Consider the following 13,246-nt stretch of genomic DNA (forward strand, 5'->3'; position numbering starts at 1 on the left):
CCAGGAGGACCTGCACTAGAGGTGTTGTTGAAAGGAGATACGCCACTCAATGAATATCTGGTTCCACCTCCTGGGGGCGACCATGAGCACTAAAACTGGGTTAAACAGAGGAGATTGAATGAGGGTCAATGGAAGTTTTCCATAAAACCAACTTTGTAGTAAGAGATCTTTTTGTTGGTGTTGAATAAAATATGCAGACGCTCCTATGCAGTGCATTTTTTATGCACTGACATTCATGAAATCTTTAATAATTTATGTAAAAATACACTTTTATAAAAATATCTGCAAATTAGATCATGAATATTCATGACATTTTTTTTCAACATAAAACCCAAAAAGCAAGCCAGAGGCCGCCATAGCCGGAGGCGAAGTACCGATTGTTGGACACCACAGGTAACACTCTACATTTTAGTCAGCATCAGTTTTCAGACATCAACAGCATCATTCCTTAGACAAAAAGGTGTCAGGCCTTGAGAAAAAATATTTTCTAAGATGCCTAAGTGGCCACAGATAAGATGGCCTCTGGCAAAAAGTCAAACAAACGGGTGTGCAAGATGCTCACTGACAACTATTTAGCCGTATAACTGTTTTTATTGAAAAATTGTGAAACAAATACAAAATAAACAACCATTGTTCATCCCTATACATAAATTTACATACGTTCAAATGCTCACATACTGTAGAAAAGCTAATGTTGCTTAAGACTCCAAATAAGCAGCTAGAATGCTAGTGACAGGTTCAGCTAGCTTTAGCTAGGCAGACTGACACAAATACAAAACATAAAGCCATTGTTCATCTATGGCTTTATGTTTTTGAAACATTTATATAAATATATGTCCAAGTACAGAAGTAAAGCTAATGTTAATTAAAACCGTAGCTAACATGATTCACTCGCTAGTGAATGTGCTAGCTCAGATGAACACTAGCCTACAGCTAGGATGCTAAACTCTTGATACAATTTGAATATACATTTTTTATGACATTGCAACATGATATTGCTCCTTTGCTATTAGGCTACTAGCTAGCTAGTAGGCTAGCACAGAACAGTAAGGGAATATTGCCTGAGAAGCCAGTAAGCCTGTGATTAATATTCAGGAATCGGCAAACCAATCAACATTGCCTAGCCTCAATGTTAGTGGAAATGTTTTGAATGCAAGATTATAATACAAATATATCAATTGCGTGTCCGTTTATAATTATGCATTCATTATAAGCCTTACGTTGTGTAACAATGACAGTAGGAATCTGCAGGACCGTGATGTTGCTTTGATGTGCTCCTTGAGGTCCAGCTGGTCATCCAGGACCACCCTCAGACTTTTTGCAGAGTGAGAGGCAGTCACGGTGGTGCTATCAACAGTGATTGAGAGCTCTCGTAGTAGTGAGGCCTTGTTGGGGATTAACAACAGCTCAGTCTTGTTGAGGTTGAGCTCCAGGTGATGCCTAGCCATCCAAGTCCAGATATCAGCGAGGCAGGTAGATATTCTCTCACTGACCTGTAAGGCAGAGGGAGGGAAAATCGAAAATAATAGTTGTGTGTCATCTGCATAACAGTGATAAGAAAAGCCATGTGAATTAATGACAGAACCAAGAGATTTAGTGTATACAGACAACACCAGATACCCCAGTACAGATCCCTGTGGGACTCCTGTAACAAGGGGGTGAGGTGCAGACCCCATCTAGGTGACCTGGTAGGGCCTATCTGCAAGATAGGCAGCAAACCAAGAGAGGGCAGTCCCAGAAAAGCCCATCTCAGCCAAAGTGGAGAGGAGTAGTTTGTGGTTGACCGTGCAAAATGCTGCAGACAGGTCAAGGAGGATCAGAACAGAGGAGAGGGATGAGGCTCTTGCAGTGGCAAGTGCCTGCATCACAGCCAGGAAGGCAGTCTCTGTTGAGTGCCCGGATCAAAAACCGGTCTGGTGAGGGTCAAGCAGGTTGTTCTGATGGAGAAAAGAGGATAGTTGTTTAAGCACTGCTCATTCAAGGGTTTTGGACAGAAAAGGCAAAAGTGATACAGGTCAATAGTTCTTGACATCAGAGGGGTCTGAGGTAGGTTTCTTAAAGTCGGACTGAAATTGCTTTGCTTATATTTTGTACTACCCTTGGTGGTAGAATAGGCAGTGTCAGCTGTATTATCAAATCATTTACAATTTATAATTTTTTGTTTTGAATTATAGAAATTGGTGTTTTAAAAATCACTGCACCACCTACTGTGCTTTTTTTCCCACATTTTTTAAATTGCCACTTCTTGACGTCAGGAAGCGGTCTCATTTGCATGCAGCCTATCACAGCGTGTATTTGCTTATGATTGACATTGAGGGCTAGGCTGCATTTGCCACTGTCAAGTCTGGCAAACATGCAAGCGGCACTGTTTTGTTGAAGGATGCACAAATACTGACTCACTACACGCAATCCCGAAGGACACAAATGTAAAAAACAAATGGGTAGAATTTTTATCAGGTTCATTAGTGTCAAACAACACAAGAGTCTACAGTCTGCATTTTAAACTAGACAACTTTTTTAACTGGGTGCAAAAACAGAGTGGATTTTTCAAAGAACCGTGACTGAACCCTGGAGCAGTCCCCACAATTAGATCAAACAGTGTGGAGCAGTACGGAGGATAACCACAATAATATATTATTATATTTTGGATGTATAATTACTGAGTGTATGAATTACCTTCGCCTGGCTTACAAGGAGGATAGCTAACAGCTACATTCGCTAACGTTAGCTGGCATAGCTGAAAAGCGATCTTAGCATCAACATAATTATCACACAAAATATAAAGCAACAATTCAGGAAAGCCGAATATTATTTATCTAGCTAGCTACAGAGATTTGTTGACTTTGTGCAATATGACAACTCATTTAGCTTTACCTATCTACTGAAATGTAGCCTGTCACCCTATTATTTTATCTTGATGGCTGTCGCAGTCAACATTTTCCCACCATCCGCACTTTTATTTTTTTCCTGCCATCGTAATTTGAGTTCCCCCGAGTTCATTGTACTAGCCTACTGGGAGGGAATGCTGACTTCAGCTGTCTACTTTTCTGTCATTTTAAAATGTATTTTTTAAATAACTTTGCAGTTCATTGGTAAACGAAGTGATGCCGCTTGCCAGACCGAGACACGCACCCGTGACGTGGGTTGTCAAACGGAACCAAGATGGGGTTTCAGAACAGTGGGCACACAGCTCGCAGAACGCATACGGTTCAACAGGGAAAGCAAGGGTATGCCTAGTTTTTTGATTACCGACAGCGTACTGTAAGGTAAGGTGTTACTGACATTACTTACAACTGCTTCATTCCTCAGAGAATCAGCAGCATCAACTTTCTAAGTAACAACAAGGTTTACATCCTGCCGGTCACTCTAGCTGTAGTCTCAGCCTCTGACGGACCGCCCACTAGCTGTCACTCAAAACGCAAGGAGTACGCCCTTGACCCCGCCCATGCAGTATCCGACCTCCATAATAACATGATAGTAACATTTTTGTGATATGTCCAAAAGTATACATTTTTATCATTAAAAAATATATATTTTAAAACCATTTAAAAACAATTTTGCAATGGTATAGAATATAAATAATGATACAGTATTTCAAATTTCAGTCCGACTTTAATGATTGGGGTAACATGAGCCATTTTAATGTCAAAGGGAACATAGCCAGAGGCAAGGGAGGCATTAATGATAGAGGACAACTAAGGAAGGATCTAGCTAGATATAGACTGGAGGATGGGATTGGGTCTTGTGGAAAGGTGATTGCATGATGAGTGGTCATGAGTTGGAGTACATCTAAGTCCTCCAGCCTCTTGAAGGAGGTCAGTGTAGCAGTGGGTTTGTCCTGGGGAGTAGGGGGCCTCACTAGATTAGTGAAGGAGTTCCAGATACTAGCTACCTTCCCCTCAAAGAAGGCCAGAAAGTCATCTGCAGAAAGGGATGAGGGAGAGGGAGATGGAGGGGGAATGAGGAGGGAAGAGACGGTGGAGAACAGTTTGCGTGGGTTAGAGACACATGCACTGATCTTGAAAAATGAAGCCTTGGCCAATGTGATGGCAGATGTGAAGGCTGCCAGCAAGGTGTGGTATGAGGTCAGGTCATCAGAGGATCTGGATTTCCTTCACTTCCTCTCTGCAGCCCGCTGCAAGGTTCTGCTGGAGTGTTGCGACTCTGTCAGCCATTGGGAGGTAGGTGATGATCGTGCTGGTTTGGAGACCAGAGGACAAAGTAAATCAAGAGATTGGGAGAGGCATGAGTTGAATGTGGAGTTAGCAAGGTCAACAGGCAGGTTAGATAAAGACGTAGGAGGAGGAAGTTTAGAGAGAGCAGTGGAGATGAGGGAGGAGTGTGAGAAAGTGGAGAGGTTTCTCCTGAAAGTTGCAGTGGATGAGCTGTTAAAGGAGTTGTAGGAGAGTAGGCAGGAGAGTGAGAAAGAAACAAGGAAGTGATCTGAGACATGGAGGGGCTTCACTGTGAGTTGGGATGTGGAGCAGCTCCTGGTGAAAACAATGTCTAGTTAATTACCAGCCTTGTGTGCTGGGGGAGATGAAGACTGGGTGTGAGCGAAGGACTGGAGGAGTTAGGCAACCCTGGATAGCTGGGAACTCTCTTGTGGGAGGTTGAAGTCTCCCAGTGGAACAACAACACTGAACAGATGCACAGATGGGCTAATATACCATCTGATCCTATCTATCTCTGTACAACTGTGTCATAGACATAGACCATGCTACCAATTTGTTATGATTTCTTTCTGTACTGTCAAGTCAATGTATAGTCTCTGTCCTATGTATGCCTTGTGTCCCTTGCACTATATGTACTATGCGTGCAGAATACACTGTGCCACCTGTATTGCCATGTATTGTCATGCCACTGCTTTGTACTAAAGGAAGTTCCTTTTTCATTGCTATATTGTGTTTTGACTGTGATGAATATAAATGTAAATCTCACTTTGATTCCAGAACTTGCATGTGGGACTAAAAAGTGGGAGTGGGGTCCAGCTGGATGTACCTGTGGGAGAATCCCGCAGCATCATTGAATCTAAAACAACTTAAATGAGAACCAGGTAAATGAATCAGACATTTCTTTTAATCTGTTCTTTTTAAGCTTAACTTTTAACAATCTCTTTAATCATGTTATATCTAAATGTAAAACACTTTGTAACCGTGCTTTTAAAAAGTGCAATCCAAAATAAGTTGTCAAAAATTGTTTTATCCTTTGAGACCCTTTTTGAGGATTTTTCACTATCCTCAATTTGGATTAAAAAGGTTTATATAATAGATAACCACTCATTTTTTTTACAAGGCTTGTTCCTATCAGGAAATGTCACATTTTGGCCTGGATATGATATCAATTAGTTCCTAAGTGCTATTGAGATGCTTAATTACAAATAGCACTCTGGCCGTGTTACTTGCACTACTCCTGCACACTTGCACACTTGCACACTTGCACATTTGCACATTTGCACAATTGCACATTTGTACTTGATATGAATTTACATTTCCCTGCACTAGCTCAGTGATTTAATTGTGTTGATGTTGTCGTGATGTTGTCCTTTTGTATTCTGTCTTTATGTGAACCCTGGCTGCAAAACAAATTTTCCCCTAGTGGGACAATAAAGATAACCTTGAACCTTGGTAGGCCCTATTATTTGAGGAAAAAAATAATTTTTGCTTGCTAAAAAAATGCATTCACTTGACTATATCACCTAAGCCAAAAGTGTCAGCTGAATTATATCATCTTACATTTTAAGAATAGGTTGTATGAAGTATTAATATCATAGAGTCATGTCAATAGAACATATAATTGCTGTATAATGGGTAAAATTATAAATAGAGTACCTGGCAGAAATGTGTTCAGAGAACTGAAATGGTAAAGTCAATTATTTTCTTTTATTTTGATGATACTGCAACCAGTTCAAACAAGAATTATGTTTAACAATAATAAATTATAAAAGAAAAATTAATTAGCATGATATATAACCTGGTAACCCACATTGAAACTGGTTAACATTTGTTAGGATCGCACAGGGTTAAATTTTTGTCCCCAATGTTTGTTTTTTTATATTGAACTTTTGATACATAATGGTCAGGCTTATGTACTGTATTCCTATTGGTTAATCGGTTGTGATCAGGCATCCTTTTTTGGTTTTGACGTGATTGACTGTGCATTTTTAGTTTGTTACATTGTTTTAAAATGATGTCTGGGTTGGAGTGTGTTTAAGAGGAAAAAAAAGATTTTGAGGTCCTTCTTTGTGAGAGTTGGAGCTGTGGAGAGTTGGGAGAAGGATGAAGGAGGTTGGTGAGACCTAGGCTAATGGCAGGCGAATTGGCTGGCGAATGCTCGTACCCTGGAGAGGACCTACCTGGGGATCTACCTGGGCGTTTCTCAAAAGATTGTCTCCAACGCTGGAATCTCCAAGTTCTTCCTCGCCAATTCTCTGCAGAACTGTGTGGGCAGCTGTGAGTACAATGAGCACAGGTGCTCCAAAGCCACGGAGTGCGCCAACCGTTTTTTTTTATGGCCATTTGTGTATATTTTTAATTTTGTGGATGTGTTTAGATGTTTGTGTATTAGAGAAATGTTTTTTTAAATTTTTTTATTGGTAACGGAGGCTATGTGTAGTAAAAACAATTTATTCTAAAACGTACTTATTGGTTATCTGATTTGTTGGTTTTGTGATATGTATGGGGGCTTGTGTATTTTATTTTAATATCATCAGAATTAACTACAGACTACATGGTAACTTATTGCAATAGGTTAGCTCATAGCAAATTGAACAATATACATTGCTAGCACAGGCCTCTGGATATGAGTCATACACATGCATTTAACTAGACAGGAAAATCCGCCTTCAGCCAAACTAAGCTTGTGAAGTCCCGGAAGTAAGCCTGTATGTACTGTGTGTGTTGAGGCCAAAACATTGGAGCTCCCATTAAAGTGAATCGGGAATATCAGACTTTTGAAGGCAAAATAAAACATCCTCGATGGTATTTTAAAACTTGATTGATGACCGTTACGTTTCATATGAAAAGCAGAATGAAAAATATGCATTACTTAATAAAATATGCACATTTTAATAAATATTTCCCCAAGACTTCTGGACCAAAACAACCATTGTTTCAGAAACTGCTGCACATTTATGATCACAGAAAATGGACCGATGAGGTTTTCCTAGGTTGTTAAATCACCTTGGATTTCTACATTAACTTCAATGGGCAGCAAGTGCTTTTGCCCTCAAGCATGCACAGTAGGCGGTTTCCCCGTTACTTCCTCGGCTTCACCGCCTGGCCCCTCCTACCCACTCTAGTTCTTATGTGTGCTCTATGGTCATAACCAGAGTGAAGTTTGGATGTCGCTGTCTCGTTTACATCCGGGAAAGAATTAAATTTAAATACTAGTGATGGCAGGTGTTACAACTGTATGATAAAAAAAAAACTTTATAAATAACTTTGTTCTCATTTATATTTATTTATTTATTTATTTATTTATTTATTTATTTATTTATTTATTTATTTATTTTTGAAACTGAACGATTAGTTTACAGGCTATTGAAGCAGTGGCAGTCTGCTTAAAAAGTGAAAGTGACACAAAATCTCAATGTACCAAACACAATGTGAGAATACGTGCCAAAATGTCTCAGTTTAAAACATAGCGGCCCCATGGCTTCAAAATTCCAATTGCAGTTGGGGACTGGAATCGACCAGGCTCATGTCCCCATTTTCACCCAAATAAATACAAAAAAACCCATTCGTAGAACTAAAATCCTTTATACCGTACTGTAGAAACGATCTTGGAGAAAAAATATATGTAAAAATATTGTTTTTCAAATGAGTTTTCCCAGTGACATAGCTCAGGAGGTAAGACCGATTGGCTGGCAGTCGGAGGGTTGCCAGTTCAAACCCCGCCCTGGGCGTGTCGAAGTGTCCTTGAGCAAGACACCTAATCCCTAACTGCTCTGGCGAATGAGAGGCATCAATTGTAAAGCGCTTTGGATAAAAGCGCTATATAAATGCAGTCCATTTACCACCATAAAACATGTACTCTGGCAACAGGTCATAGCTAGCTGTGGCTATTTGAGCTGCTGGGGATTAGGATTCCAGAGGGTTGCGCATGTCTCATTTTCACCGTAATTACAAAAAACACCCATTCCTAAAACTCAGATGCTTTATACCACAGTGTAGATAAGGTCTCAACGAAGAAATACATATAAAAACTTTGTTCAATCGAGGTTCAGCTGATTTTATTTTATAGGGCCTCTTCCGCAGCATAACTTATTGGAACTAATTGGAATTTAACAATCAGGATGATGTCAAGACAGGCATTGGCTACAATATGAATAACATTTAATTTCAGGAAAACAAAATCACACAATTATTTTGAAGAAAATAGCGAGTGGTGTTTTTTTTTTTTTGGTGCCACATTGCTTCTGAAATGGCTGTAGAATTCAGTCCCTCAGGACACTGGCAGCTGTAACATTTTTAAATATACGAACGTATGAAAAACTAATAACCAATTAACATTTTAAGCATTTCACAGTGAGTTTTTCATGTGGTGAAATGAGTAATAATGCCTTCAACGTGGTTAGATTTTTTTATAATGACCCCACTCATTTTGGTGAAGCGTTAAGAGCAGGCATAATAATTCCTGATTTCTAAAGTAAAAAAGTAACATTGCTGAACTATCAGTGCACTTTTGAAATGATATAGTTGCTCTATCTACTCCGATTTTGTATATTTCTTTGTTAAATTAACTGTTAAAGTGAGCCCAGATGCCAATGTTGTTTTATGTTTGTGCATGGAACTCCCATTGTGATTACATTGCAGGCAGACCATTTGACCTCCCTCGGTTTAGTATTGCCTGTAAACCAATGGTTCAATAGCTGTAACAGTGAATAGCAGTAGAATATATAAGTAGCTACTAAAGTTCATATTTTATTACACAAGCAGTGTAATAAACACGCAACCCATCAGACTAGTGGCATTCATGTTGGATGTACATCATCCTCGATTGGGTCCATTGTATGAAAACATCGCTTTCACTTTCGTTTCCTGAACCATGACAAAAAATAAGAAAATGATCCTCTGTTCAGAAATAAGATAGCTATTTGATGGAGATTAAAGGGAGTGCTTTTTGATGCAATTAGCGTCCCTCGGCCTCAAAAAGTTAAATGTGTAAATTTGGCAACTCTTTATCTGATTCCCAATAGACTGTCAAGCTCATGAAGTTCATAGAATCTGCAACAGGTGTGCAACACAAATTGACAGAGGTGAGTTGAACACCTCTTTGGTGTGATAGATAAGAGGTGAGATGTGAATGTTGAGTTATTTCTAATTGGTATTGGTTACATGATAAACAATAATTGATGTGTAAAGGGGACGAGTTGACTTGTGTTTTCTTTTTTAAAGCTCATGAGGGTCCTGGAAGGGAATGAGAGTGTCACTATCATGTAGAATTTGCCGTGGCCAGAGCAATTGAATTTTACCATTAGAGGCTTACTAAGAAATAAAACAATTGGTTGTCTTGATTGTTTATTTATTGTTGTTTTTTTTTGGACACTTAAATAAAGAATAATGAATTAGAATAACTGGTTTTTGCCTCACTTTATCAAGCCCATGCGATTTTTGACATGTCTCACAGCTGCATACTCTACTGTGTAAAACTATATTTGGGATATACTTGTCCACAGTTATGACTCAAAGTTTGAATGAAGAAAATGACCTGTGGTCATATGTTATCTGCCGGCAGGTCCACTTGGGATTTCTCTCTCTATGGGCTTTGTCTGCACCATAGGCTCTGGGGCCGGAAGCACCTGACCTGCACCACAGGAAGAGAAGTTACATGACTCAAACTACCTAGGAAGCGAGTTCTTTTGGGTAAACAAACAAGTGTGAGGTTTCTTCAATATACAAAGCTAAAGCTGAGATATATCAATGTTTTATAACTACAATAATTTCAATATAAGCTATGTTAGCATGCAAGCTTTTGTATAATGCTTTGGTGAGGTGACATTGTCTGGTAATGCTTGTTAAACTTATGCATATGTTGGTGAGCCTTAGTCGTTGTCAACTCAGTGTTGCTTTAGCAAATGTGTATTGAGTGCGGGCTAATGCACATGTAGACTACCATGACATTAGATGTTCCGTATACTGAACTCTACAGCCTTTTCCCTCAAACCTTTTCTGGCCTCCTTACAAGCGTTCATCCATTTGTGATGTCAAAGTCACATTTACTTGAACTGTTCTCCCTTCAAATATCCGAATATTACATAGCCTCGGCTATTTGTTTGCTGCATCACAGTAGCATTGTTTGACGGTAAACTAGTCTGAAACACTGGAAGGAATATGATGATGTTTATTCTGCAATAGTTTCCCAATACCATTGATTATCATGTGTACCTGTTGGGGGTGCATATCACTGGTTTAGATACAACCTTAAAACCTAGCAGGCATGTTTTTTCTAGCTAAACTGAAGAGCCCCTTTGTATGAAGTGAAATCATGATAACTGTCCTTGAAATTACAATTTAGGAAAATTAGATAAGGACTGCACTTCCATAAAATATTTTCATATATTTTTTATTTTCACAAACATTTGGACCAAAACGCCCTTCTTGAGTGTGCGAAGCCACTTCAGGCTACAAGCATCACCACTCGGCAGTCGGATTCTGTGAGCTTGTGTGGCCTACCGCTTTGCAGCTGTTGCTCCGAGACATTTCCACTTCACAACAACAGCCCTTACAGTAGAATGGGGCAGCTCTGGCATGGAAGAAATTTGATGAACTTACTTGTTGGAAAGGTGACTTCCTATGACAGCACCACATTGAAGTCACTGAGCTCTTTAGTATGACCCATTCCACGACTAATGTTTGTCTATGGAGATTGCGTGGCTGTATGCTTGATTTTATGCGCCTGTTAGCAATGGGTGCTGGCTGAAGTAGCCAAACCCACTCCAGTCTCATGTGACCACCTCAATTGGAACAGACTATCCCATTTCGATTGAAAATTCATTCGGTGTGAAAGGAATGGTGTAAACCTTTCGATAATCAGATCAATAGGGTAATGTTACCCATGTAAACACTTAAACTGTCTGTGAAAGCACATTCTCTGTGAACCGTTGTCTGACTTCACAGAAAGTCATGTTGCTTATAATGAATTAAATGTTGTTTGATTCCATATGTTAGTCACCATATTTAGGCAAACAAAATGCATGGAAAATTTATGAATTTCGAAAAGTAAAATATGGCTGTAGCATTGGGTTCAAGCACCTTGCTCAGTGGGCATTGCTCTAAAACCTCTCTCTCATCTTCTCCTGTTTAATTACTGTAGGAGAATTTCTTTCCGTTGACACTGCTGTCTGTTATGTAAGAACACTATCAATGCAAATATTGTACACACCATACAACGCATACAGTGGGCTCCAGAATTATTGGCACCCTTGATAAATATGCACAAAAAATTATTTTAAAAAATGCTAAACTAAATAATACAGTTATAGACATAAGCTTTATTTTCCACCATGTATAAACTAGTGTGCTTGATTAATGATTCTTTGGAATCAACCAAAGTCTTAAATTAAAATATATATATATATTTCCCAAAAAAACAGGTTCCACCCCTGGTTTAATACTTTGTGAAAACACCCCTGGCAAAGATGACAGCCATGAGTCTTTTCCTATAATTTGTGATAAGGTTACACATTTGGAGGGATTTTTGACCATTGCTCCATGTACTTTTCAGAATCATTGATAACTTTGGGTTTGCGCTTATGGACCCCCCCTCTTCAGTTCAGACCACACGTTTTTGATGGAATTTAAGTCTGGAGACTGAGAGGGCCATTGGAAAACATGGATGTTGATTTCACTTAAGCATTTCTGTTTAGATTTTGATGTATGCTTGGAATCTACCTATGACCAAGTCCTAGCTTCATAGCAGAGACAACCAAATTTTCTGCTAGAATTTCCTCGTACTTTGTTGAATTCATTGTGCCATTGATCTAAAATAGTGCCCCGGGACCACTGCCAGCAAACCATCTCCAAAATTTCAATGACCCACCTCCATATTTGACAGTAGGTATGAGGTGCTTCTCCTGTATGCATTCCTCTTTTGCCGCCGAACATGTCGATGGTGTGTATGGCCAAAACGTTCAATTTTGGTCTCATCTGACAATAGCACTCTCTTCCAGTCATAATTCCAAAAAAGTACAACGTCCTTTACAATGGTTAGCTTCTGTTTACATCTGTCTGCATTCGCAAGCCAGCCTAGATGGCTCCCAGAAAGTGAGGAAAATAACTAAACATCACAATAATCTGATGTGCTACTATGCTCAACTTTTAAGCTAGTGTCTGATATAAACATAGTACTAACAGACCTCTGAAAACTTTGCTGCATGACTATCTATCTAGCTTGCTCTTGCACCACTGCGGGTGCGCGGATGTGTGCAACACAAAAATGAATGATTTCTTGTATTGTCAGAATGTACTGTCATATGGCCTGTCTCTCTGCTGTTATTTTCATACCCCTTACAAGTTTGTGGTCAAAATGAGTATTATGGGTATTTACCTAACCGAGACAAAGTTTCCCATGTGAAATAATGATAGCAATGTGTGGGTTACTGGCAAAACATGCATGCCAGTCAAAATTGCAATAGAAGTAGGCTGTGAGGAGATTTCACGATAGCATTGATATATTAAATCAATCAATCTGTCTACAAGATCATAGTTAATCTACTAATAGCCTAATAGTGATATTCTGGACATGCTATAGTATAACTGCAAAATAGGCTACCTTCTTCACTGTGGACAATTTGGATGTGTTATATGTTAAAATGTTCTAACTGGCTGTTGTTATTTTAGTTCCTAAATTACATCTGTACTGGTTTGTCTTTGTAGAAGCATGTTAAATTCCTTAATGCTTGTTTTTAAAATAAAAAAAGATTTTACATCTTTCACTCTCATAGAGCAATTATTTGTTTATTTTTTCCCTCAACTTTTCTGAAGGCTTATAAATTTTTATGCTGCCTTTCTCTACCTGGAGTAATCTAATGAACCTCTAATCAGCCTCAGGCTCTTTCTTGGCTTTCCATGTTGCGTTCTCACATGCACAACTCGGAAAGGTGCCTTGAATATTGACTGAGAGGTTGTATACCCTGCATACTGCCCTGCAAGAGGACAGCCAGTCAGATTGGGTCATCAGTAAACGACCGGAACACTTCATTTCAAGCAGTGCACATGAGGCATTAGAAAGGATATATCGAAGG

The 13,246-nt window shown here is 39.2% G+C and overlaps 1 long non-coding RNA gene across 2 annotated transcripts; it reads left to right on the forward strand.

Annotated features, from left to right (window-relative positions):
- Positions 1-339: 339 nt before the first annotated feature.
- On the forward strand, positions 340-11,479 carry LOC118225008. Of its 2 annotated transcripts, none has more exons than XR_004764739.1 (4): positions 340-393; positions 4,953-6,452; positions 9,200-9,259; positions 9,739-11,479. It is a non-coding gene; the product is annotated as an uncharacterized LOC118225008 (long non-coding RNA). The 2 variants fall into 2 exon arrangements; XR_004764740.1 differs by lacking the exon at positions 340-393 and adding an exon at positions 3,069-3,227.
- Positions 11,480-13,246: the final 1,767 nt, after the last annotated feature.

Source organism: Anguilla anguilla, chromosome 1 (assembly GCF_013347855.1).
Source record: "Anguilla anguilla isolate fAngAng1 chromosome 1, fAngAng1.pri, whole genome shotgun sequence".
Taxonomy (NCBI): Eukaryota; Metazoa; Chordata; class Actinopteri; order Anguilliformes; family Anguillidae; genus Anguilla; species Anguilla anguilla.